General features: G+C 40.9%; 1 protein-coding gene across 1 annotated transcript in view; it reads right to left on the bottom strand.

Moving 5' to 3' along the window:
* Nucleotides 1-9,604: 9,604 nt before the first annotated feature.
* The window catches only part of LOC149772025 (uncharacterized), a 62,924-nt gene continuing 59,241 nt past the window's right edge, over nt 9,605-13,287 (bottom strand). Inside the window, exon 3 of the mRNA XM_089947959.1 lies at nt 9,605-9,722. The gene's annotated coding sequence lies outside the window, so the exon portion shown is untranslated. The remainder of the gene's footprint in view (nt 9,723-13,287) is intronic.

Below are 13,287 nucleotides of genomic sequence, written 5' to 3'. Positions count from 1 at the left end.
CAAAACAAGTAACAAACAATCAAATAAGAGAAAGTTCGTGTTTGTCTCTCTATCCGTTACACACGTTGTTTAAAATCTGGTCAGCTACCACTTGTGTCCCAGCATAGATGTTTCCGATCTCGTATTCCCTGTCAGTCTGCTTTTACGTCCATCGTGCTAGGTACACTTATCGGTAAGCAGATCAAGAGCAGTGATCGTCTTCTTCCCATGGAGGTACAACATATGCCATATGAATAGTCACTTTTCGATCGGTGATGTCAAATTTTTCTCTCACCGACCGCACGTCTTCAATAGCCCTCAAAAGTTTGGAAGAAGTTATTTCTGCAGGTGTGCTAAATTCGAGACATACAGGCGAGTTCAAACTGTCGTGATACATAGATAGGCTCAAACGACCTTCATCTTTGACTTGGCAATGACATTTGAGTTCCTCTAACAGTGAGTCAAGTAGATCCGTAATGAAACCTGATACTTCCTCGGCTGGAACGGCAGACGCGAAGTCTTTAAATTTCACCGTGTAGGTGTAAGTTGTCGTTCTAAATTTTCTCGAGGTCGCTGTCTGGGTCATTAGGATGCTAAAATACTCCTTTAGGTCTATTGAATCCTTTCCCTTCTTGAACGCACTTTGCTGTGACGGTATGGTGGTGAAAGAGGTCAATGATGTTTGTTCCTTCTCTTTTTTCTTCTGCGTAGAGTTATTCATCTTTCTCGTCGCTTGTCCTCGCAATGAAGTGTCGTTCTTGGAAGTCGTCCCTTTTTATACTGGGTGATATCAGCATTGCCATAAGGTAAAGTTTTGTGGTCTGAAAGTTTCACTGGTTGCACGTAGTTTGTCATGGCATTAGTACATAACAACCAAGATGTGGTATTCCATTGGTGATGTGATCGTGAGGCATAGAATCACACCCGAGTTTCTCGTTGGACTTGAGTCTTACGCTCTATACTTGCTGTTTGAAAGGATTCATTTTTGTCGATTGGTCTTGGTAGTGACAATGAACTATTGGTCTTGGACGTTGTCCCTTTTTATATGCTGACCAATATCGATGTGACCGCTTCTGGTACACGATTTGATAGATTTTCTCCAGGGGTCGACTGACGATGTGGTGAGTGGGTAAACGTACAATCTTGTTCGGTTGGTGAGTGGTCACTTAAAATTTCCATCCTGTCCCGATTGCAAGGCTTCTTTCAATACCCCAAAGTTGATCACTGGACTGGTACGATAATTCAGAGTCAGTCCTTTCACTTTGCACTCCGTGTGCACTTCTCCTTGTTTGTCCCGGTATTGGTAGCCGTAATTTTTAGGACCGCCACTCGCGAAACTTAGAATCTTGTCGTCGGGGTGTTCGTCTGTTAAGGGTCCTAAACGGTTTTCTTCGATGTTAGGGTGTTGCTGACCCGGTCGATCGATGTAGATGCAACTGTCCGTGTCAAAGTACAGGACGCGTTCCCCTAACAGTTCTAAAGCTTCGTACAATTTTAAGCGAGCATGAGCTGTCACGTAAGCCGCAATGATGACATTTCCAAAAGGGTCGTCTTGTACAAAGTCCAGATCTTCTTCGTAATTGACCAAGATCAAATTCTCTCGAACGACGTCCACGTGTTTCATGTATTTGGTTTTGTCGTGAATCATCTGGAAGTAGCGGGAAGGTTCTGTCAAATATTCCGTCTTGGGTAAACACGGGCCTTGTGCCATTTTACCAAACAAGCAATTTAACATCACTTTGGCAAATGATCGCCTGCCTTCGTTTTTCTCGATGTGGTCTAAAGAGATGCCTTCTTGTTCATAGTATTTCTCTTTGAATTGTATTTGGTCTTCGGGAGTGTAACACCAGGAAGGATAGCCGCTAGCTTCTTGTTTCAGTTTCAAAAAGGCATCCACGTAGTCAGCGAAAACGCCTTTCTGCGTGGGATCACCCTTGTGGTATTGTTGTGTCTTGGGAAAGTGGCAAATTTCGTACACTTCTAACAGTTGGTATCCCATGTCCAGAGCTTTGAACAATTCCACGCTGACCCAGGTTCCCGTCAAGGCACGTTCTTCCTGGGTGTGCTGACAAGGTTGGTCTTGGTTGCACGTTTCGGCACAAGTACGGCACAATGGAAACATCAGTTTGCCTTGACAATGGTGAGGTAAGACGGGATGGTATAGGTTCGTGGGAGGCAAAACTTTGCACTTGATCAAGCCTTCGTATTGTCGAATGTTTTTCAGGTCGATGTGTTCCGTCAGCAATTGCGGGTGCCCTACAGGAAAGCGACAATATTTGCACACGTAGGGATACAGCGAACACACGTCCAAGTATTTGATTTCTTCTCCTTTTTCTTCGTCGGCTTGGTACAGCAAACAGGTGGCATTGGTCCTTCCTCCGTACAAACTATCCCTCGGGTTCACTGGGTCCATGAACTGGTAACTTTCCACGAGGCGTTTAAACTCGGGATCGGTTTTCATACGGTGATCGTACTCGTGTTCCCACATTTCCACCACTTGGTATCCTTGCTGTTCTAACTTTAGGCGTCGCTGACAAGTGTCCTGGTACAAGTCTTCCATGGTTAGTTGTAAAAACTGATTTTTAGTGCTACGATCAGGGTAACAGACGGGACATCCGTGAAATAAGCAACCGTTAAACTCGTACACTATCTTTGGGTTTTCTAAGTCCCAGCCATCTACCGAATACGTTCCGATGGTCTTTTCGCCCCCTCCGTTGCGGGCATGCTGAATCCATTTGTTTTCCTTGTCGCACAAGTAATGTAACCAACGTAGGGCTTTGACCGAGTATTGACGTTTGACAAAGTTGGTCGTTTGAAGGCTGATGACAGCCATGGTGTTTTCAGGCATGAATCGTTGTCGATACACTAAGGAATACGCTTTGGCAATGGTGCAAGCTTCTTTCAAAGGATCGACCCCTCCGTGTTCCATGAACAGTTCTCGAAATTTTCCACAGCAACGCCGTAAAATGTCCACGTCGGAACGACAATACTTTAGCATTTCTTCCTGAAAGTCGAAAGGGTCGGAGGCGTGAGCCTGGTACCAAGCGTAGAAAGCTTCTCGTTGTTCGGTACGTATGTTGTCGGGTTTCGTAATAGTGAGCCTCAGGCAAATGGGGTAGAACGGCGTGTTGATTGGCTTCCGTATTGAAAAAGTGTGGAAAGTACCCTTTAGCCATTTCTGTCATTCCAAACGTTTTAGGCATTCGACTCAAAGGCATGGCCAAATAGCTCATCGAATCTTTAAACTGTACTTGTCCCACTTGCATGAAAATGATTTTGGCTCCGTTCAAAGACACTTTAGGACGTTCGGTGCCATGTTCCGTATAGTATCTGAGAAGAAACTGTCCATCGTATTAGGAGAAACTGTGAGCCATCACTGTGGCATGGCGATGACAATCTCGGTAACGTTCGATGTCCTCTTGGCTCCATGTCTTGTCGATGGGGTGTAAGACCCATCGAGCGAAATCGGCTAGCGTGTTCGGTCCCCGAAAGATTTTTTCACGTCCTCCAGGAATCTTGCTGCAGTGAGGGCAATGACCGAAGATAGGTTCTTGAATGCACTTCTCGCACGCTCGATGAGCCACGCAGAAATTAGGAACGTGAATGCCAGTCTCTTGCATGCATTCGAAATCGAAAAAGATGAAATTGCTTTTCTTCTTGTGACCATCCTCTTTCTCTGGTTGGGGTTGGTATTTTTGCACGTAGCATTGGTGTTTCAAGTCCACGATGTGATGACAAATGTGACATTTTTTTTTCCTGAACATACGCGTGCCTTGGCACTATTGGTACGTATGCCTTGTCCACACGTAGGGCACAATCTCAGCAGTTGACAAGCACATTTCTGCTGTGAACCTTGCGTCTTCAGATGTTGTTGGTAACAGGCAGGGCTGACAAACGTGCGCAGACAAGCAGGACAATGCAATGGGTTTTGCCCTTCGCTCAGACAGGGTGGAGAGGCCAAACATCCTCGGCATTTCGATCCACAATGTTTGTGTTGCTCTCGATTATTATAACCACGGTCACATTTCTCACAGCAATATCTGTATCCCAGGAATCCGAGGATGGCGGTAATGGTATCGAAATGTTGATCGTGATAATAGACATGAATGTATTTTCCGTCCTTAAAGTCTTGGCCTCGAAACAACAGAGGTCTGCGCACTTCTTGAGGGTGCACTTTCAAGGTGTATCGTGGAGCTAGGGCATCTTGCAATTTTTGCATCTCAGGAATGCCACAGGGTGTGTCTTTGGACAGTCCGGCTTGTTGTAACAGGAGTTCTGCTTCATTTCGTTGTTTGGCTCGATCGGATCGTTGAATAGTTTTCCAGGTTCTTTTCCATTCTACCGTGTCGTTCTTGTTGTCATAGGTTCGTCCCACCACGATGGCACGGGCTAAACACATCTGGTCTTGAGGGTTGTTAATTCGGACGAGACTTGTTTTGGTGTTGCGAAGGTCGTCCACCAATAAGACCTTTTTGCGTCCAGTCCCTTGAGGAGGAGAGACGTGGGCCATTTTCAGTGTGGCTTTACCATCGGTGATGTCAAACTGATCATTAGATTGTTGTACGTGTTGAATCTTGTCCATAACTTTGGAAGGGGTTAGTTCTGCGGGTCTGCTAAACTCGATCCAAACAGGGGATTTCAAGCTGTCGTGATCTATGGATAGTGTCAAGAAATCGTCTTCTTTGGGTTGACATTGTCGCTTTAGTGTGGTGAGCAAAGAATCCCACATCTCGGTGATAAAACCTTCTGCTTTCTCCAGTGGTACGTCGAACTTGAAATCTTTAAACTACACCGTGTAGGTGTAAGTCGTGGTTCTAAATTTTCTAGAGGGTCGCTTTTCGGTCTCTCGAATGTGATAGTACTTTTCAGGGTTAACTGGTGGACTTTGGTTTGGAGTGGGCTCTCTATGTCTGGTCGCAGATGTGGAAGGTGTTGGTTCAGGTTTGCTCATGTCTTCGTTTTGAGCGAACACTTCTTTTCGTGTGTGAGACGATACGTCACTTCGCTACCTCTTACGTTCTTCTTCTCTCTCACTGAAATCGTGCGATCGTTTCATCTCGATTGCTGATTCAGAAATGATTTAACCAAGTTCATTCTCTCCATATATACCCTCTCTACCTCTTGTTGTCGCAATGACTTGGTATATTTCACAAGGGCAAGTGAAAGCCAAGCATATAGGAGCTCAACGACAGCGGTGCGTCTTAAACACCTCATGCATCTTGATGACCCTTCGATTCAAACCCTACCACGAAAGAAAAAAGTTGCAAGAAAAAACCCAGACAGTTGGTGTCTTCAAAAGAGCTAGAGACGCCGGCACTGTGTCGCTGGGACTCGTACGTACTCCAGAAAACTACGCCACCCGACAACGTTGTCTCTTTCTCTCTGTCCCTTCTACTTTGTCGCTGAATACATTCTATCAACCCTGTTTTAACACACGTTTCTTCATCTGATATTTTTAAAAAATATACTAAACGCATTTTTAAAAGAACTACTCTTTTTCGACAGCAGTGACGGCGTCTCCTCCTGCTGTTACCACTGTTGCTGCAAAAAGATGATCTTTCCTTAAGATCAAAATATGAGACAGAGCAAGTAAGTTGTGGAGTTGAGCGGAGGTGTCTAAACAACAACTGTCAAGCCCCTATGTTCCATTTCTGTTTGTGATAATAACTTGTGATACTTCACATTTTCTAAAGTGGAAATCTTACAAACCGTACAAAAGTTATATGACTTTGGCTTCTGACAGTTGTACAGACTCTTCACTTTATAAGTGTCACGAGAAAATAGTGTATCCAAGTTTTACCATTTTCCAAAACACCCACACACTTGCAACGTGACCAGAATCTGTACTTCTTTATTTGTGGATATCCAACAGACACGTCCCAGCATATATAGCTGGTTAAGAACTGTAGGAATATCACCTCATTTTTTCAGAAATATCAAAGCTTTTATGTGTATCTTCCCTGTTCCACCCTTTATTAGTGCTCTGGTATATTCCCTAAAAAACACAAACAATTTGGAACAAAATTAAATTTTGAATTAAGGTTTCTCTCTGTTTATACATTTTTTTCAAGTTGTTGGTATATGGCATATGACATCCAAATACTTTCTCAAACTGAGAGGCATTTCTACACATGTCATTGCCTTTGTTAAATTCGGTTTTGTTGGTTAGTCATCGTTAATCTTTAATTCTATTTTTATGATGTATTTCTTTTTTGCTAGAAGATTTAATTTATTTATGTTGTTTAGTCTGTTGCTGCAAAAAAGAAAATGCATGTATCTATAGCAAAGTATTTAAGTTTGTTCAGTTTTTTATTTCAAGCTCTACTAAAGGTACCAAGTTTGTCTTGCAAGGGGATTGAAACTTTAAGTTACGCGGACGTGAAGGAAAACATACCTTTGTTACTACAATTTGCTGTCTTTGTGTTCGTTCTAATCAGGCTTGCCTTATATCTTTTTGTTTTAGGATCATATTTCTTCTGATGTAAATACATACATCAATGGATAGACAGCTTGGGTTATCATCCTTGAGGTTCACTGTACTTTTAGTTTCTTTACTTCATACAAACCCCAAAATCACTAGCTTGAAGGGAAAGAAATAACAAAAAACTGACACCTGGTACTGTAACACATCTGTCTCTGTTGATGTGAGTGTGCTTGACAAAATGTTTGAGTAAGATTAAAAATGTTTGTCAGTTTCAAAACTCGAACCAGTACTGTGGCCGTTTAATATTTTCATGTGGCAAGAAGAAATGGTACAATACGCAACAAAGGGATTGTACATTTACACTCCAATCTGTCTGCACTGCAATGGTAACAACGCTCTTGCGTTGACATTATTTTGCCACACTACCTAAGAAAAACTATGCATCACTCATCATAAACGATTTCATTGGCTATACATATTTTCTTACCGCTTTCGCTTCGAATTGACTTCAGTAACTTTTCGCACAGTGACAAGATCGGACGTGGTTTTTGCTTTTTTTTTATTCTGCGGCTGGTCGCTACACTACTTGCTCTGAATTTACAACCAAACATTGTGTTACGCATTGTAAGTGACTTCATTGGCCAACCGATATTTTACACTTCTGTCTCTATTCATGTGAGTGTGCTTGTCAAAATGTTTGAGTAAGATTAAAATTGTTTGTCAGTTTCCAAACGCGAACCAGTACTGTGGCCGTTTAGTATTTGATCTGGCAACAAGAAATGGTACAACACGCAACAAAGGGTTTGTACGTTTACACTCTCCAATCTGTCTGCACTGCAAAGGTAACAACGATCTTGCGTTGGCATTATTTTGCCACACTACCTAAGAAAAAAACAATGCATCACTCATCATAAACGATTTCATTGGCTATACTTATTTTCTTACCGCTTTCGCTTCGAATTGACTTCAGTACCGTTTCGCACAGTGACAAGATCGGACGTGTTTTTTTTTTTTGTTTTTTTTTTTTTTATTCTGCGGCTGGTCGCTACTCTACTTGCCCTGAATTTACAACCAAACAATGTGTTGCACATCGTAAGTGACTTCTTTGGTCAGTCGATATTTTCCACCGCCTTAGCTTCAAATTGGTTTCACTTGTTGCTCGCACCGCGAGATGATCAGACGCGTTTTTCTGTACCTGACCATTAGTCGCTTCACAAACAATAAAACTAACACACAAATGATCACGCCATGGGCGACTCATGGAAATTATGATAGTCATGTTACGAAATATATCACGACTTGTTTGGATGTACTTTTCTGTGGTCACTCTTTAATCACATGCGTCTTCAGTTCACTCTTGTGATATTTTTTAAAGGGTGTATTTTTTCTATGGATGTGTATATGTTCTTTTATGTTTTCAGTGATTTTACTTTATATCTGTATTTTAATTTAGATGTATAGACTATGTAGTCTGAAATAAAGAATTCTTATCTTATCTTATGTAAGTGGAATGAGTGTTTCTTTGAAACTTTCATAAGGAAAATATACCGTAAAAAAACAAACGTACGTGTCGTGATATTTTTAAAGTAGGAATACATGCTTTCTCTCTCTCTCTCTCTGTCTCTCTCTCTCTCTCTCTCTCTCTCTCTCTCTCTGTGGTTTTGATTTATACCCTAATGAAATATGTTCCCGTTTGAAGATACCTCTCGAAAATTGTGATCAGTGGTCGCCATAATTACGCGAACTGTTCCGTTTGTCATCTTATTTTTTTTCAAAAGTTTACACTCTTCCATCAGTAAATCTTTGGATAAAATAAAAGCTTGAGTTTGCACAATTCTGGTATCTTAACTTTATCCTATTTTGGAACTGCAACATGTCACGGATTTTTTTTTCTTCTAACATTAGATTTACAGTTTTTCAGAAAAAAGACAATCACACGGCTTTTTCAAGAATGAAGCAAGCGACATTGCACTGTATAACCCTGCCTATGGTTAACTCTGAATTCTAAAGTCAAAACATGGGTTCAGGAAAAAAATGTAACATTGTTCGTCTTAGGAGGATAGAATTCAATCAGATAGCGAAATTATACAAACAAAAAGAAACAGATATACAAATCATCTTTACAGTTTCGAAAGATACAATGGGTCTTACGAACCCCAAAATTAGCCCACGGCTAAAAGATTATATTTAAGGAAATACACTCCGACATCAGCACAATTTAGTTCAGCTCCACGGCTGCTACAGTTCAGCTTCACAGCTGTTACCGTTAATTCCTGTGGTTGGATTTACAGCTAGCACCACGTCGACCCTGATAACTTTGAACGCTCGGGTCATTCTGGTCACTTTAGACGCTGTGGACACTCTAGCCACTCTGGACACTCCAGAGACTCTAGACATTCTGTACACTCCGGACACTCTAGACACTCTGGACAGTTCTACACAGCTCTTAACACTCCTTACACTCTGGACAGCTCTACAGATAAAGATGCGCAAGTCCTTAAAATAGACCGCTGACTGACAAGACTATCCGTAATATAAAGAGTTTTACCTACGGTGAGGTATTTATACACAGAGATAGTGTGTGCACTGAAGGTATTTGGTTCATCCCATCACGAGCACTTCGCACTTACGGTATATGATGAACCGAACTCACAATACACACAATCACCCTCGGGTATCGTTGTACACAAAAAACGAACCCCGATTACATGTATTTAATAAAAAAAGAATCCGTGACAACTGTGTAAGGTCATTTGTCTGTGTTTTCATTATCTAGTTCGAGTTGATTCTGTAATTATTCAAATATTTGGTATTGTACGAGCGTATTAATCATAATTCTTCGCTCATTCAAGTCATTCGTCATTGAACATTGTGTTTGTATCACCATCAAAAGTGTACTGTCGTAAATCCGAAATTCCACCCTGTTGTCTTGTTATAACGTAAAACAATTTAATAATTTATATGGCAGTATTTAAAAATCACAGGACAATTTCTAAACGCAATTTCTCACTATCAATACAAAGACCAATAAAAAGTGTCAGTTATTTTGTTCACTCGAAATTAAAGGTGAGAGTGTTTCCTTCTTGTTTTCCTTTTATGTTATTCATCTTGAACTTACGCCTTGACGGTACTTCCGGTACCCTTAATTCCGTTCTCTTATCCTGCGCCTTTGCACAACTGCCTATTCTCCTGGCCCTGCGCCTTCCCATAACTATATATTCTCCTGGCTCTGTGCCTTCTCACAACTATTTCCCGTGCACCCCATGTCGTCTTCTCTCTCTAATCTTCGGGTTGTACCCTATCACAGCCGGAAAGCTTCCTTTGGATTAGAAGGGACAAATCATTAGGTCAGCTCGTACACTGACACATACATTTTCCACACACGCTTATTCTATAATAAAGGCCATAACAACAACAATAGCATAACGACTTCTGATATATGTATATATCAGGACTAACATGTTATAAAGTTGGTTTTTCCTATATCTAAGCCTAAACCGACCGATGACACCACTGGCCGGCCGCAAACAAACAGAGTTTCTCACCACCGGGGAATGGTTCTCTTTGAATTAACTACGATCTTGACTGTGGCATAATGGCTAAGACAATGATAGATAGTCTCTTAGGTTCAGAATAAGTATACAGTAGTAATATATATAACACTTACTGACCGTACCCAATTTGTTTTCAATTATGAATTATATCAGAAGACATTTGTAAAAATGAGGCAGGAATTGCATGCAAATTTTTACACAACTTGACAGGCATTGGGGTGTTTATATAATATTAAAATATTATGAATGATTTAATTACAGTGTCAACAGTGAAATCACATAATATTCTCAATGGGTGCATCAACGACCCTAATTCGTCCGTCAATCCCTTCGAGCTGCATTGTTTGTCTGATAATATAACAGCGATTGGTCTAGAAGCACCAATACCAACCGGTAAATCATTAACAGTAGCTCCCAGGTGTATGTCAATGGCCGAATGTCAGAAAAAATATGGCTGTTCCAATGAGAAATAATAGGTCGGATACAACGACGAAATATCGCGCTGAGATACATGCAAAGCAGTATCACACTTTTGATCACGCCCCATAAATCTCATCAAAATAAGATACGCCCTGTGCTGTTTGAAATTCAGTATTATGCTTTCGGATTATTCCTGGTGTCCATTTATTCTTAGTGAAACCGTAGACACACGTAAGCCATCAATCGCCATGGAGTGTCTTGATTTTCCAATCTTGTGTTAGCCTGAAATGCATCGGATATATGTTATTGTGCTGCAATTCGCCGTTGAGATGCTATCTGCCATGTAAATGAATGTGATGTGCTTGTAAATGAGTCGGTGGTCATAGTGGACCATGACTGCGTCGACTTGCCATCGCTATCCATGAACGATAACAACAGTTGTTCCGGGATTGATGGTGTCATCGTTACCATCCATGATGCAAGTTTTGGTAGTACCACTTTACCGGCAACTGCAGCGTTCTCTCGCTAGATTGCATTATTGTACGTGGCCTGTCAAACTAACTAAACGGTACGTTTTGATCTGAAGATAACTTTTCTAACATATCTGCATACTCCATACATGTGTGACAGTGGTATCACACAGATGAATCTGCCATTGGCGCTAATCTGTGATAGTCGTGCTGAAAAATACCAGGATGAGTTCTGGATTAACGGCGAAGACTACCGGGGATACGTCGGCCGCATTGGAGGCGTTGAAATGTGTTTTTGGTCGTCCAATAATATACTGTATATGTTCAGAGTTATCGGTAATATCCTTTGCCAACATCATTGATGGACCAGCAGACCTTGAATGCTCATCGGAATATCTTGAAACACCAAGTATCATCGTAGCAACATCGACGTCTTTGTGTTTACTTAGATTTGTCTACAATCGATGTAATATAGACACTTTTAAATAGCACCACAATGCAACTATTAACATATCCAAATTTTTAATTCGCTGCATATGCATTTTATTCATTGTTCGCAAGTTTGCCCTTAACTTCAATGAAAACCTCGGCTGGTAGGAAATACCTTGGTGTATCCTGGACTTGTAGTTCGATGTGTCCACGTTGGTTTGGTTCTCTTGCTTCATATGAATGATAGCCACGAACCGACCCTTCCTTAAGTACTGGAGAGTCAATGTCAAATGACGAATCAGGCACACGTTTGGGCATTTTATAAAATTATTTGTTGCTTAAAATGACGTCGAGCCAGACCACTACCCACTATTTGGTGTGCAATTATATTATTTTCCATCTCGGCAGCTTGTTGTTGTGTCAGTAGCACGCTGCTTCATAAATAATTTTGGGGAATTATTGCCGGCTTGTATGCCACCAATCAGAATTTCTAGTCGATCAACATCTGAAAGGACAGTGTTGGGGCAAAGTATATCGTAAATCACCGGCGAGGTTTGTTGTTACGACCACGATCTCTAGTGGCCAGGCGACGTCGTTTGCTCTTTAATTGAAGTTTCATCATGTGGTTACATAACGCTGGGAAGTTCACCTAACTCAGCTACGACCTTTTGTTTCTTTGTTTCAGATCTAGTTGTTAAGTCTGATTTTCTTTCCACTATTTCTTCAGTTGTAAGCATCGTTAATGTATGTTTTTATATCATTTCCTGTATTACCTTACAGCCAAGAAAAAAGCGTCAACATTATTAATATCTTCCTAATGTCTAATCTGCTGAATATTACTAGCAACACGAAACACATCCTTATTCCGATTAGCAGCTTTTAGAGCTTTAACATATTCTGGCCTTAGATATTGATATCTACGACTGTATCCAGACAGAGCAATATCAAGTATTTGGTCTTTATCCATAACAGCGGCAGTACCTTCCTCAGTAAATTTATCGGTGGCGGAAGTTGAGGTTACGGCGGTGGTGGTGTTGGGAGACGACCAGCAATATCCGCTGGCATTGTCTCGAGTTGTTTTCGTGTTGGTTCGACAATTGTTTTAAACAACTGCTATATACCTGATGTAAATTCGACTTGAGCTTCCTGACGTTGCTGTTAGACAGTTTTACAGACGGGGATATATTTTGTAATTGCCATCTAGTCGTTAATTTAGTAGTGGAGCTGTACGAAATTATATACTTAGCACTCAATCACTCAATTTATTATTACAACAACGATTTAAATACACATCCCAATACTAAAAATACACATTAAACTCAGTATAAGCGGAGATACATTTTTTTTTTCTCGCCCCAACAGACTGCAATTGGGTCTTGAATGGCTTTAGTGAAGGATTTCCTTATGCCAAACAGGCTCGGATTGCCTTTCGGCAACAAAGAAATCAGCACCGGACGTTAAAGGGTCGGATGGGGTCTGGTCACATACAAAGCTCAGTTGTGCTTCTGGCAATTATAAAAATCAACATTTTCAAAAAAAATAAATTGTTTGGGGGATTTGGCCGGGGTGGGGGATTTTCACCTCCAATTGCGGTCCACTACCCCGCTCCTGCTGCTTTCCGAGTTCAAGAAGCTTACGGTGTATCCGTAGTGCTCTACGTTCTTCATTAAAGCCATCTTTCAAATTTAAATTGTAAGTTTGGGTTATATTGATTTAATCAATATGAATAAGAACGAAACTCAAAAAAGAAAACAATCAACTTATCAATATACACCGGTGATTGTGAATATCCACAAATTGCACAGAACTAAATTTTGTAGCGGATACACTCAGCAGGAATGTGAGGTGTTTATTCACTCGGTCCATATACAGCTGTCTTATTCAATCTTACCTCCGTTTAAAGCGCGAATAGATGTATTTATATGTAAAATAAATGAAATAAACGTATAGATTGTACACTGCATCAATGATATACAGCTAGTTCCTTTTAATTAAAAATTTATACATCTCA

This window comes from Sinohyriopsis cumingii, unplaced genomic scaffold (assembly GCF_028554795.1).
Source record: "Sinohyriopsis cumingii isolate HCF-2022 unplaced genomic scaffold, ASM2855479v2 utg001527l, whole genome shotgun sequence".
Classification (NCBI taxonomy): domain Eukaryota; kingdom Metazoa; phylum Mollusca; class Bivalvia; order Unionida; family Unionidae; genus Sinohyriopsis; species Sinohyriopsis cumingii.
This window is presented reverse-complemented; position numbering and strand designations above follow the sequence as displayed.